A 14,277-nucleotide genomic window follows, 5' to 3' on the forward strand; every position below is an offset into this window, starting at 1 on the left:
TTACTGCCTCAATTTCGCTGCTTGTAATTAGTCTGTTTAGTTGTTCTATTTCTTCTTTGTCCAACTTTGGATGATTATATCATTCTAGGAATTTGTCCATCTCTTCTAGGTTGTTGAATTTGTTTGCATATAAGTGTTCATAGTAATCTCTGATTGTTCTTTTGATAGCCAAAGCCCAACTGATGAAAACAAAGGAGAAAGGAGGTATCACACTTCTAAAATTCAAGCTATACTACAAAGCCATAATAATTAAAACAGTTTGGTATTGGGACAAAAACAGACACACAGACCAATGGAATTGAATAGAGAGCCTAGAAATAAAGCCACCTGTATATGAACAACTAATCTTTGACAAAGGAGCAAAGAATATGCAATGGAACATGGACAGTTTGTTCAATAAATGGTGCTGGGAAAACTGGACCTCCACATGCAAAAAAATGAAACTAGACCACTACCTCTCACTGTGCACAAACATCAACTCAAAATGGATAAAAGGACTGGACACAAGACCTGAAACCATAAAATATATAGAAGAAAATATAGGTAAAACACTACAAGACATACATCTCAGAAACATCTTTAAAGATTCATTACCCAAAGCAGTGGTAGTGAAGGCAAAGATAAACACCTGGGATTGCATCAAACTGAAAAGCTTCTGCACAGCAAAAGTAACACTAACCAAAACAGAGAGATGCCTCCCTGATTGGGAAAAAAAAAATCTTTGCACTCCATTCAATTGATAAGGGACTGATCACAAAGATATACAAAGAACTCATACGGCTCAACAAAATCAAAATAAACAATCCAGTCAAGAAATGGGCAGAAGAACTCAAAAGACATTTCTCCAAAGAGGAAATGCAAATGGCCAACAAGCATATGAAAAATGTTTCAACACCCCTTATAATCAGAGAAATGCAAATCAAAACCACACTGAGATACCACCTTACACCAGTAAGAATGGCACATATCAAAAAAACAAGCAACAACTAATGTTGGCGAGGATGTGGTGGAAAAGGAACTCTCTTACATTGCTGGTGGGAGTGCAAACTGGTCCAACCACTATGGAAAGCTGTGTGGAAGACCTCAGTCTACTAAAAATGGAGCTACCATACAATCCGGCAATTCCACTACTAGGGATCTACCCAAAGGACACAAAAACAGTGATTCAAAAGAACACCTGTACCCCTATGTTTATTGCAGCACTATTTATAATAGGTAAAACCTGGAAACAACCCAAATGCCCAAAAACAGATGACTGGATCAAGAAGATATGGTATATACACAATGGAATATTATTCAACAATCAAAAAAGATAAACTCATGCCATTCGCAGCAATGTGGACGGAACTAGAAGGAATTATGCTCAATGAAATAAGCCAGAAGGAAAAAGAAAAATATCGGATGGTTTCACTTGTAACAGGAATATGGGGGAACCAAATAAGACATCAGTGTTAAAAAAAAATAACAGTACAAAACACAACAAGACAAAAACAGATGATTATAAACCAGAGATATACTGCAGGGGAGGAGGAGGGAGAGAGGTGAAAGGAGGGAGGGAAGGAGGGAGGAGCACAGGGGACTGTGGTGATGGTGCACGGGTGTCTTAGGGAAGGAAATTCTATGGGGACTCAAAGTGAGGGGGTGGAGGAAGCAAATATTGTTTAAAGAAATGTAAAAAATGATAAATGTTAAATAAAAAATTAAAAAACATAATAGCACAAAACAATAATTTAGTCAAAAATTCTTGAAATGTGGGGTATAAGACACCAAAATTTGTTTCTATTTTATCAAAGAAAAAAAGGGCAAAAATGTAACAGAAAAGTCATTTTGTCCTCTCACCATCCAAAAAGAGCATGTTGGAGAAGAGACAGAATCTGTGTCATTTTGCTAAGAGCCACTGACACTGACTGCCAGTGATGTCTTAATTAAGGACAATGGCGAGAATATGAACATTTAATGCTGGTGATCACTGCATGCTGCCCTGACTTCATCCTGTAAACTGGGTTTCCCAAGCTCCCACAGCTAGTGAGTAATAGCCTCACACCTAGCGCCCATAGCCTTTTCTCTATCCGGCGCTTGGAGGACTGGAGGTGGTGTGAGTAGCAGGACGAGCCCATGGCCAGGGGATAGAGTCACTTCCACATTAGCCTGTCATCTGTTAGGCAAATTTAGGTAAGTCACTCACACTCCTTGAATGCATAAGAGAATCCTTGTTGCTTCTAACTCGCATTCTGAGGGCACACTTGTTCGTAGTCGTGAAGGGGCTTTGACACTCAACTGCTGGAGACCGGCTCTGGTGAACAGGGTTGAGGAAAGGGAACTCAAAGACCTTGGAAATAAAAAACTAACAGACACAAAATAGATTTTAAGAGACGCGGGACCCACGGGACGCAAGGCCTCTCATTCGAGGCTCAAGCATCCCCAGTGCCTGGAGTAACTACTGTTTATTGGGACAGACCACCCCCTAAGTTAGTTACAAGACAATGGTTTATTCTTTTATTTCTTAGTATTCAGCATTATTCTGGCACACATTCACTGCCAAGGTTTTGCACTATCAGGTTGTTTTGTTCTCTTTTTTGGTCTGCTTTGTTTCTAAGGCATAGTTCCTCTGACCCAAGAAAGAGCATCCTGATCTGTGCACTGGCTAGTCTTCTGACCTGCACTGATCAGTGAAGACATGACCAGTCTTCCAGCCATGACCCAGATATTTTCCTTGTCTCAGCACTTTACACCTTACGGGTCTCCAACACCCAACCATAAAATCCCACAGAAATGGGAAGACATAATAACTTTTTACTGTGATTGCTCTGATCATGTGGAACAATTTCCATGCTTGAAATACAATGAGGTGGCTGGGAGGGGGCAAATCCAAATGTCACATCCAGTGGGGTTGTGACTCAAAATGAATCATCTGATATGCTGATGTGTGAAGGAATCCAATAATACACAGTCAGAGGCAGCAAGAATCATGTATGTTATATATATAATTTGATTGATGTGCAGCAGATGTATTCAAAAGCATCACCAGCCTCCCAAACAGATCTTCTAGGAAAGCTGATGGCTGTGGGAGGTTCCTGCAGAAATAGCAGGCCAGGAATTGGTCATAACAGATCATGAGGCAGATTTCCAGAATAAGGCAGAGGGCAGGAGCAGGAATCAGGTGTTTTTCAGAGCTGCCTTGCTGATGGTATCCTGAACCAGCCTCTGCCATGCCTTGGGGAATCAGTACACTGCCAGTCTGGGTTTTCAGATGATGGAGTATGTTCCATAACTGACTCACACATCAAGATGTGGAAGCCAAGGCAGAAATTTCATCTGTGTTGCACATAAACCCAGTAGACTACTGGGTCTCAAATTTCAGGGAGACTAAAATTCCTTAGAAACTGTGTTCAAAGGCACATTTCTGTGCTTCATCCCCAGAGACCACTCACTATTCCACTGGCCTAGGGCAAGGTCTAGGGCTCTATATCCCAATAAATTCTTTAAGTGGCTTTGATGCAGACAATGTACATACCCATTTTGTAGTAGGTAAGAGAAATTTAGTTGGTAAGAGAAGGACTCTGGATGAGAGCTATTATGATAAAAATTAAAAACCTAATGTTTATTGAGCCAAGAAATCTTCTATACATAAATTTCTATAATACATAAGGTACTCTTCATAAATTTAATCCTCACTGAAGATCCCTTGAGATACATGCTAATATATCTTTCAGACACCAGTATCTCTGATACCACATCCTAGTTTCATAATAAAATGTAAAAATGTTTTATATCTCAGTAGAACTTTCTGGAAACAAGGGAGATGGCTCCAATTCCACCCAGAGGGAGATATGTTGCACGTATAGTTCTAGCAATAAAATTTGATTCTAATATTAAAAAGTCACAGCAGACTGATGACTTAGGGTAAGGATGGAGTTTGAGAGAAATTGCCGACCCTAGAAACTGGCTCACAGGGCGGGAACATTGAGAAGGGGGACCCAATCTTTTGAAGCTCCCATAATTCCTGTTTGTTCTTAGGACTCTGTTCTCTAGTACAGAAATGGCTCTTTTCCCAGCCAACATTCTCTTTGACAGGGTTCTACTTAGAAGCTGAAGGCCTCGTCTTTGCCTGCCAGGCTTATAGGAGGAGGAGAATTTAAGTAAAAAAGAAGGAGTTTGAGTAGTTCATTAAAAGCATAATGCTAACCATATGTGGCATTGGCTAATTTAATTAAAGCCCACTGTGAATAAGGGTGAACTCACTGAACCCTGTATTTACTGTTACAAAAGAATTTATTGGAATGTATTCCCTTTTTTTGACTAAGAAAAACAAAGAGGGAGGAAACCTGGGGGATCCCCTTAACTGGGTGTAGTTACCAGGACTAGTTGTCCAGTCCAAAGAAGAGGTAGTACTTGAATGGTTAGAAATTCTCTCTCCTAATGTAATTATTCATGTACCATGATTTAAAAACCTTGAAGTTGGCTGAACTTCGTTTAAATTTTGAAGCTCCAGAGTTTAAAATCTTCCTTTCTAAGTGCCTGATAGCTAAGGTGTCCCATTCGATTGTTCTACTGACATCCTTTCCCCGGAACATATCCTTAACTGAATCCATCATGAAATGTTGGTGTTATTCCTGGTCCTCCAAATGATGCTATTTCTCTTCGCTATCACATTGTTCTTGTGGTCTAGGCTCAGAATCACAGCTATCTTGGATATACTCTCCATACATAATCAGCTGTAAGAGAAATTCAAATTCTTCTAATTCTGCTTTTACTCTCAAGATTCTCACCACTGTCAATACCACACTTGAGACCCTGTTTCACCTCAACATGTCTCGACCACATTCTGGAAACTTCCTGACTGTGTCTTCCCGCTTTGCTCATCCTCACCTTCTTCCTACAGTGACTCTGGCATGCTAAAACTTGTCATTCTTTTGCTCAATAGCTCCCCTTGATTTTTATTGTCTAGTATGTAAAGTTCAAATTCACAAAAACAAAGTCAGATATTGAGGTTTTCCATAACCTTATTCCATAGAAACTATCTAGCGCTACTTCCTTTTTTATGTGTAGAAGAACTGGGGTACAGGCTAGAGGTATGGAGGTTGAGAAGATTCACCAGAGATAGAGTGGGGAGCAGAACAGGCAGATCTACTGAAATATACTGCTAAGGGGAACAGTGGGTGAAACATGAGAGGTCCATTGTACCATATATGGGTTATCTCCCTGGCCAGAGATCGAACTCAGGCTGTTGCAGTGAGAGCACTGAGGCTTAATCCCTAGGCCACCAGGGAGGCCCTAGCTCTGCTTCTTAATGATTCTTTTTAGGGCCTCCCTGGTGGTGCAAGTGTTAAGATGCAACCTATGAAGCTATCCTTCGTAGCTAACCTATGTTAGCTACAAAGCTAACTGCAGCACGAGTTCGATCTCTGCCAGCCAGGGAGCAACCCACATGGTGCAGCAGACCTCTCCTGATTTATCCGCTGCTCCCCTCAGCAGTGTACTTTGGTCAATCTGCCTGTTCCGTTCCCCACGCTTCTCTGGTGAATCCTCTCACCCCCCGCACCTCTGGTCTGTACCCCAGCTCTTGTATGCATAAATAAATAAATCCTAAAAAAAATAAGAATTCTTTTCAAAAAAGGTTGCTATCTACAGGGTTAACATCCATCAAGAATAGGAAACATAGTCATCTAGGGCCCACAATGCTCTTAGGAGTCTATAACATATTTTAATATTTTTATCAGAAGAAAAAATGAATGTTATCCAATTTGAATTATACTTGCATTGAAGCTGACACAGTTATAAAACATGAACTTTGAATTTTTTTTATGTAGAAAGGAGCCAATGAAAACAAAAGTATCCAGACCCATGAAAGTCATAATGTAACCAGAGCTATTCATTCATTCAAACAATGAATATTAATTGTCTACTATTTTTTAGGCAGTGAGCAGATATGATCTCTGTTGGTAGAGACTTTAGATATTACTATTAGAGACAGACAAGTAAACAAATATATGGACAAAGTAAATATAAACTATGATGCATGTTATGATTTAAAAGCAGTGGCTGAGAGATAAGATTGGCAGGAAAGAATCCAATGTATAGGTGTCCTAGAAAGCTTTTTTTGAGCAGCTGACATGCAACCTCAGATTTGACAGGTGAGGAGCTAGTCCGATACGGAAAACTGGGAAGAGCATTCCAACAGAATCTGTGGGTGATCAAGGGTAAGTGTGCTGTTTTTCTGTTCTCTAGATACTTTTTTAAAAAAGATTTTATTTATGTGTCCAAGAACTGGGGTACAGGCCAGATGTGTGGAGGTGGGGGCATGAGAGGATTTACCAGAGAAAGAGAACAGGTGGATCCACTAAAATACACTGCTGAGGGGAGCAGCAGACAAGGCAGGAGAGGTCTGTTGTGCCGTGTGGGTTAGCTGCCTGGTCAGGAATCAAACTCGTGCTGCAGTGGCTGCCCATAGCTTCATTGTGCTAAGACTTAACCCCTTGCACCCCCAGGGAGGCCCCCTGTTTTCTAGATTCTTCTAATGAAGGAGTTCATGATGATTTTCTTGTCAAATGACAAAACTGAAAAATGCAGTAATGAGTTTAATGTCCTTTATTCAAGGAAAACAATCCAAGGAGTGTGTGACTCCCAATGTACTTTCAGTGCCTTCCAAGAGCGGAGCACTCTTCTAGAGAGATTTGGAGCAAGAACAAGTTTTATAGAATGTTAAAAGAGGCAATGTGGAAGCAGGGCATGATTAGCTAGGAGGGAGGGGATTTCCTGGTAAGGCTACCAGATCCTATTTTCTAGGTTAAGCTAGCTAATGAGGATCTTGTTGATTATGAAGTTTCCTGAACAGTAAGATGTTTCCTGTAAATGCAAGAAGACTTAGGTTCCAATTTGTGATGTGGACCAGGTCACTAAGGGAGCCTCCATTTTTGGCTCCCTGTATATGAATTACCTTTTTTATCTTTATACCTAACTTAAGCTCCCCTGTTTCCATAGTTTCATCCATACTGCTCCTTCCTCCTACAAGTCCTTTCCCTCTGCCTTCCTTTCTCCATTATTCAAGCCTTACAAACCCTCCAAAAAGGTCCAGTTCAAATACTGCCATCAAGACACTTTTTCTGTGAGCCTCCTTCTCAAGAGACCAGTTGAGTTCTTGCTCCTTAGAAACCCTAATTCACTCAGGTGTTTATCATCAGCTTCCCATTCCTTTCATCTGTCCCTTATCTCCACTGCTTGCTGATAAATTCTGGAAAGGTAAAGACTGTTTCCTATCTTAGCATTCATTGAAGAGCCTTTAAGCACATCCAGTGACCTTCCCATATCAAACATTTAGTAAAAAAATCTCTGGATGTGTTAAAAATGAATGAAGAGTATGTCTTCACACTGCATTCCTGCAATCTCTCCTTTATTTCCATTTGCAGGCCAAGACATCTACCACTGCAGCTGGAGCGTCTTGGTGATGAGACTTGGCGTATTTAAAATGATGCTGAGAGAGGAGGAGGGATGATGAATGAGCTTAGGAAGATGCAGTGGTTTCTGCAATGACATTAATAAATGGAATACAGGACTCAGCTCCAATAACCAGGATTGGGAACTGAAATACAAACAAGCCAGCCAGGAAAATGAATGGCAGGGTGGGGGGTGGGGGGGGCATGTACAATAAATAAAGAGATAAGAAGTTCCATGCGGCTGATGGAAACTATATGCAGAGGATTTACATTAGGCTTGTTCTGTTTTACTTTTTCTTGTCCTGCCCCCCCACCCAAAAAATTTAATGGGAAGCCAGTCTCCAAAGATTTTTACATAGTCTGGAAGCCCAAGGGTAAGACAAAGAAATTGACAAGGTAAGTAGGCCCTCACCTGCCTCTAAATCAGATATTTTGCAGTGAATGGTGAGGCCAGGGATAGAGTAGACATACTTCTACAGAGTGGGTGGAACAATACCATGGGTTAGGCATGCACTGGGGAGACCAAGAACCATCTCCATGAAAGCCATGTGTTTACAAAGTATTTTTTTTAAGATTTATTTATTTATGCATAAAGAACTGGGGTATAGGTCAGAGGTGTGGGAGGTGAGAGGATTCATCAGAGACAGAGTGGGGAGTAGAACAGGAGGATTGACTGAAATACACAGCTGAGGGGAGCAGTGGGCGAGTCAGGAGAGGTCTGCTGCACTATGTAGGCCTCTCCCTGGCCGGGGATGGACCTGCACTGCAATGGCTGCAGACAGCTCCACTGATTGTGTCCCAACCCCCTGCGCCACCAGAGAGGCCCAGTTTACAAAGTATTTTTGCTGTGGTTTTGGTCCTGGACTCTCAGAAGATGGCACATGAGGACCCTCCATCTTATCAATCAGAAATGCAAAGGAGGGCCTCCCCTGGTGGTGCAATGGTTGAGCACTGGGTTGCGAAGCTTCCCGCAGCCTCTGCAGCGTAGGTTAGATCCCTGGCCCCCGGTGAGGGTCCCACATGGAGCGCAGACCTCTCCTGCCGCGCCTGCTGCTCCCCTCAGCAGTGTGCTTCGTCAGTCTGCCTGTTCTGTTCCCCGCTCTGGCTCTGGTGAATTCTCTCACCCTCCTACTCTTCTAACTGTACCCAGTGCTTGTATAAATAGATAAATCTTAAAAAAAAAAAAAAAAAAGTTTTGCTTAAAAAAAAAAAAAAGAAATGCAAAGGAAGTGCGCTCAAGACCAAAGACAATGTGAACAAATGCATTCGGAATAGCAGGAGCTGAGTGAACGGTGTGAGTCCTGGGAGGCATTTTGACCAAGTCATGTTAAGACTGAGCTTCAACAGAAAATGATGATAGGAAAGAAGGTTGTGAAAATATTGCCTGGTCTCCAAAGGGTTAGAGTCAATTATTGAAACACATTGGCATGCAATATGGTGGATTACCACTAAACGCATGAAAAAAGTGTGTTATGGGGGTGAGGGAGCACATCTTCCTGGCTGAGAAAATGATTCGGGTTGAGGGACTTCCAGGTGACATCTCTACATGCCTAAGATCACTGCACCACTGGTGTTTTTCTGACACCTGGTTGTCAGCTGTTCATTTATTCTACAAATATTTATTGACAACTTCAAGCCATCACAGATGCTGGCTGATAAGTCCAGCAAAAATCCATGCTGTCATGGAATTTATATTCTATTGAGTCAAGAATATTCCAAAGACTATCTGATTGTTGACCTAAAGAGAGATAATTTTTTAAAAAGAAGAAAAATCCATATATGTCAGATAGTGTTAAATAGTATAGAGAAGATAGAGCAGGAAAGGAGGTTGGAAGAGTTCAGGGATACAATTTTATGTAAGGTGATCAGAGAGCCTCACTAAAATGAAGATTTTTGGGTAAAAGCCTGAAGGAAGTGAGAGTGGGTACATGACTTCTGGGGGTGAGAATATTTCAAGAAGGGGAAATAGCCGTTGCAGGTGCCCCAAGATATACCTGTCTGGTGGGTTTGGGGAACACCATATAGAAGGATGTATCGGGAGCAAAAGTCATAGACCCTCCCTCATGTAGGTCTCCTATAAAGACTTTAGCTGTAAATGAGATGCCTTTGGACAGATTTACTCTGCAATAACTTATAAAAGTAATGTCTTTCTTCAGTTTCCATTTCAGGGGACTCTGGAAACCTCCTACTCCTTCAAATCAGCTTCACACCCTCCACATAGGGCCATTCTGGACTTCAGTCAAGAGACTAACATTACTGTCCAAGGAGAAATGAGGGCATTTTAAGTACAAGCTGGAGAAGTACAAGCTGGAGAAGTTCAGCAATAGAACTGGGGACCTTCAGTCCAAATGTCTTCATGACATACAATTGCAAATATTGTCCTTATAGGTTCCCTCTTTAGAATCAAACATCTTGGGCAATATTTCCCATGGAAAAATGAAGCACAAGTATTGTTTTTTATCAATGTGTTGATCTATTAAGTAACTGTGATAGTTGATTTTAGGTGTCAATTTGACTGGCTTGTGGGATTCCAAGACAGCTGGCAGAACATTATTTTTGCTTTCTACTTTAATCTCATTATTTCCTTTTGCTACCTTTGGATTTAGTTAACTCTTCTGTTTCTGCTTTTTTACAGTGGATATTTAAGATTTTTCTTTTGTTATGACACAGGCGTTTATAGCTATATATTTCCCACTAAATCACTGCTTTTGCTGCAGCCCATAAACTTTGATATGTTTAATTTTCATTTTTGTTCAGCTCAAAATATTTAAACATTTTCCTTCTGGTGTTTTCCTATGACAAATGGGTTATTTATAAGTGTTACATTTAATTTCCAAGTATTTGTTAATTCTCTAATTTTCCTTCTGTTATTGGTTTCTAATTTAATTGCATTGTAGTTAGAGAACACACTTCATATGATTTCAAACCTTTTAATTTTATTGAAACTTCTTTTATGACCTAACATATGGTCTATTCTAGGGAATGTTCCATGTGCTTGAAAAGAAAGTCTATTTTGCTGTCATTGGTGGAATGTTTTCTAAATACCAGTGAGATCAAATGTTTAAGTTGTCTGTGTGTTTGCTGATTTTCTGTCTAGTTGTTCTATCAATAATTGAGAATGGAGTATTAAAAGTCTGAGTTGGGCTTCCCTGGTGGCGCAGGCTGTTGAGCGCCACACTGCAAAGCTGTCCAAAGCCTCTGCAGCGTGGGTTCGATCCTGGCCGGCCGGCAAGAATCCCAGATGGCGAAGCAGACCTCTCCTGTTTCGCCCGCTGCTCCCCTCAGCAGTGTATTTCATCAGTCTGCCTGTTCTGTTTCCCACTCTGTCTCTGGTGAATCTTCTCACTCTCCCATACATCTGGCCTGTACCCCTGTTCTTATATAAAAATAAATAAATCTTTAAAAAAATTAAAAAAATAAAATTTTGAGTACTGTATTAGTACAAATAAAGAAAACGTCTGGAGGTTCCAATTTGGAATACTATTCTATTGTCATTATTGGTCCTCTCATAACCTGTTCTTTCCATTTCTTTGTATACTAAGGCTCTTTCGCAACCTGTCTTTTGCAATAGTTCAAACAGAATTGGAGGAGTAGTCATGTTGGTTTCTATTGAAACCCCAGAAATGGTAAAAAAAAAAAGTATAAAACTCTGAGTCTTGCATTGAGAAAAAACAAGTTCTTTTAAACTTGTTTAAATATTGTTTTCTTCTTAAAAGGAGGCATTCACTTACCATGCCATTCACAAGGAAATGTGGGTTGGAAGGGATGGATCAACTGTACTTTCACTGTAGGAAAGTTACAATGTTCTTTGATTATAACACTAATGGCAAGAAATGTAGATTAGAGGTAACTAATTAGCAAGCACTACTCAAAATTGAGTGCAAACTGCACAGGAGATTGAAAAAAAATCTGAAATTTCTCTATAACATTGCTTCAAATGTTTCTTAGTCTCTTCAATTAGTTTCAAGAAGTGGGACACAGACTGCTAACTGATCACCAAAATTCCTGATTAAACACTCCTTCCAAACTACACTTCCCAGCCTTCTTTGCATTGTATATGGTCATGTGACTAAATTCTAGACAACATAACATGAAGGGAAGTGGTGCAAAAAGTACTGTTTTTAGAGTTGATCCTTGAAAACTTCCCACTGTGATTCTCCTTTCACTTTCTTTGTCTGCTAGATGGTTAGATCCAAAGAAACTTGGAAGCCACAAGTTGAAAATTATAGGGCCTCTTCTGTCAGCCTGGGTTGATGAATAACTGTGTGCACAGGGGTATCCTAGCCCTACTGCTCCCCATCCCATTGTCAATGTTGTCAATGGACTTTGCTTGAGAGAGAAATAAGTTTTCATTCTGCTAAACTTCTGAAATTTCTGGGCTTGTTTGTAATGGCAATTAGTCTTCTCTAACTAATACAGGATATAAACAGCTCTGTACCAAAAGACCAGACACTGGCCTATTATTTTTGGAGTCAGAGTGCTGAATGTAGTCCCACAATTCTCTTGCAAATGTTGCCTTTACCACAATTCTGGAAAATGGTCTAGAAAAGACTCCTCTGGCTCCAGGGGGCAGCACTTAGGCTGTTGGGAGTTTTCCTATCCTGCAGGGCAATTCAAGTGTCAACATTTCTCTTGGTCTTTGGGACATGTTCCTGGCAGCACATAGAGCACAAAACACTCAGAAATTCTACCTCCAAAATGTAAAGAACACAAAGTTGGATAGAAGGAAATCAGAGGCATAACCATGACTGAGCATGATGTGCAACAGATATAGAAACAACACGGTACCATCTTCTCAGCTCCTTAATTGCACTTGCCACAGACTGGCAGGCGCTAACATTAAATTCTAGGAGACAATCCTGGTTTTTTTAAATGTTTTACTGTACAAAAGATAGAAAATTTCACAATGTTTGAAGTCATGTACCTTATCAGTTCTGAAGAGAGGTTTGCATTTCTTTTTCTTTTTGTTGAGGTAATTTTAGTTTCTGACATTATATGGGCTTCAGGTATATAATTTCTCACTCAGCAACCGCATAGATCACACCATGCCCACCACCAAATGTCCAGTCACCGTCCACTATCAGCATTCTCACAGTCTCTCTTCTCCCTTTCCCATCTGGGAACTACTTTTTCGTTGTTTGAGTTAAAGGGTTTGTTTTGTATTGTTTGATTGCTTTCTTTTGTATTCCAAAAATGGGTGAAATCATATGATATTTGTTTTTCTACTTCTGATTTATTTCACTAGCATAATTTATTTCACTAGCATTATCCCCTAAAGCCCCGCCCCTGTTGTTGCAAGTGGGATTTCATCTTTTTTTGTGGCTGAGTAGAATTCCATGATGTATATACCCACATCTTCTTTGTTGTCTTTATCTCTTCCTCCATCATCAGGCACTTGGGTTGTGTCCGTATCTTGGTTATTGTGAATAGTGCTGCAATGAAAATAAAGGTGCATCTATCTTTTCAAATTAATGTTTTCACATTCTTCAGGTAATACCCAGCAGTGGAATTGCTGGATCATATGGTAGTTTCATTTTCAATTTTTTGAGAAATGTTCATTCTGGGCTTGCATTTTTTTATTTTTTATTTTTTAAGATTTATTTATTTATACAAGAACCGGGGTACAGACAAGATGTGTGGGAGGGTGAGAAGACTCACCAGAGAAAGAGTGGGGAGCAGAACAGGCAGATTGAAATACACTGCTGAGAGGAACAGTGGGCAAGACAGAAGAGGTCTGCTGTGCCATGTGGGTAGCTCCCCAGCCAGCTGGGAGCAAAACCACACTGCAGAGACTGTGGACAGTTTTATAGCTCTGTCATCAACTACCTGTGCCACAAGGGAGGCCCTTGCACCTTTTTAAATATGAAGACTTAAGCCCTCCCCAAAGTATCCCCTCCCTCCCATGGATGCCAGTCACTCCCCACCAAGTGATCACTTTCCACTGGACAATTATTTAAGGTGTTGACTGTTTCAGATGCAATCTCGGTAGATACAGAACCTATCTAAGACTTTGCAACCCGACTTTTTTATCTAAAATATTCTTTTACCTAAAATATTCTTCCAAATATTAACACCTCTGAGCTATTCTCTCTATCCCTGTCCATTAAAGACATAGCTATCATTCAAGCAGTAGTTATTCTGTTATCCCACAGAAAGGCACTGAGTGTGGTCTTTACATGCATTATGTTATTATATTTAATCATCATATGAGGTAGCTATTACTATTATCCCCATTCTGCTCATGAAAACACAGAGGCACCAAAAAGTAGAGTAATTTGACCATATTCATGTAGCTAGTAAGGAACAAAACCAGGTTCAAACCTGGCCTTTCTCAGCCCTCAGCTCCCAGCACCCCCTCCCCCTCAAGCATTGCACAACACTGCCTTCATGTCCATTAAGAAATTTTTGCTCACAGAAGACACCTTTTGGGAGAATAGCTGATTCTTCAGAAGGGTCAACAAAGAGATGCGCGTTCTTTAGAACTTCATATCTGCACACCCACCCCCTTTTTTTCCATTCCAGCACCTGTGGAATTTGTGAACCTCTTACTATGGTATTATGGGTACCCATAGAGGAAGCTCTCTTCTCCAAATCTTTGCAGCTCTCTGGTGTTGTGAGATCCTGGGACCATTACTATAATCTTCCAGAAAACAGAAGACATAAGAGAAGCTTCTTGGTTCTAGTGTGTTCCTAACGCTGTGGAGTGGAGCTGCACTGTGGGACCGAGCTGTCACTGCATCTATATTTAGCACCATCTGCCAGGAATATTTCAAAATGCCTATTTTAGTCCATGCTGTTTGAGCAAATGTGACTGCTCCACCACTCATTCGTGGGAAACCAAGGG

Source organism: Talpa occidentalis, unplaced genomic scaffold, assembly GCF_014898055.3.
Source record: "Talpa occidentalis isolate TD23 unplaced genomic scaffold, MPIMG_talOcc4v2.1 talOcc4.12, whole genome shotgun sequence".
NCBI classification, from domain to species: domain Eukaryota; kingdom Metazoa; phylum Chordata; class Mammalia; order Eulipotyphla; family Talpidae; genus Talpa; species Talpa occidentalis.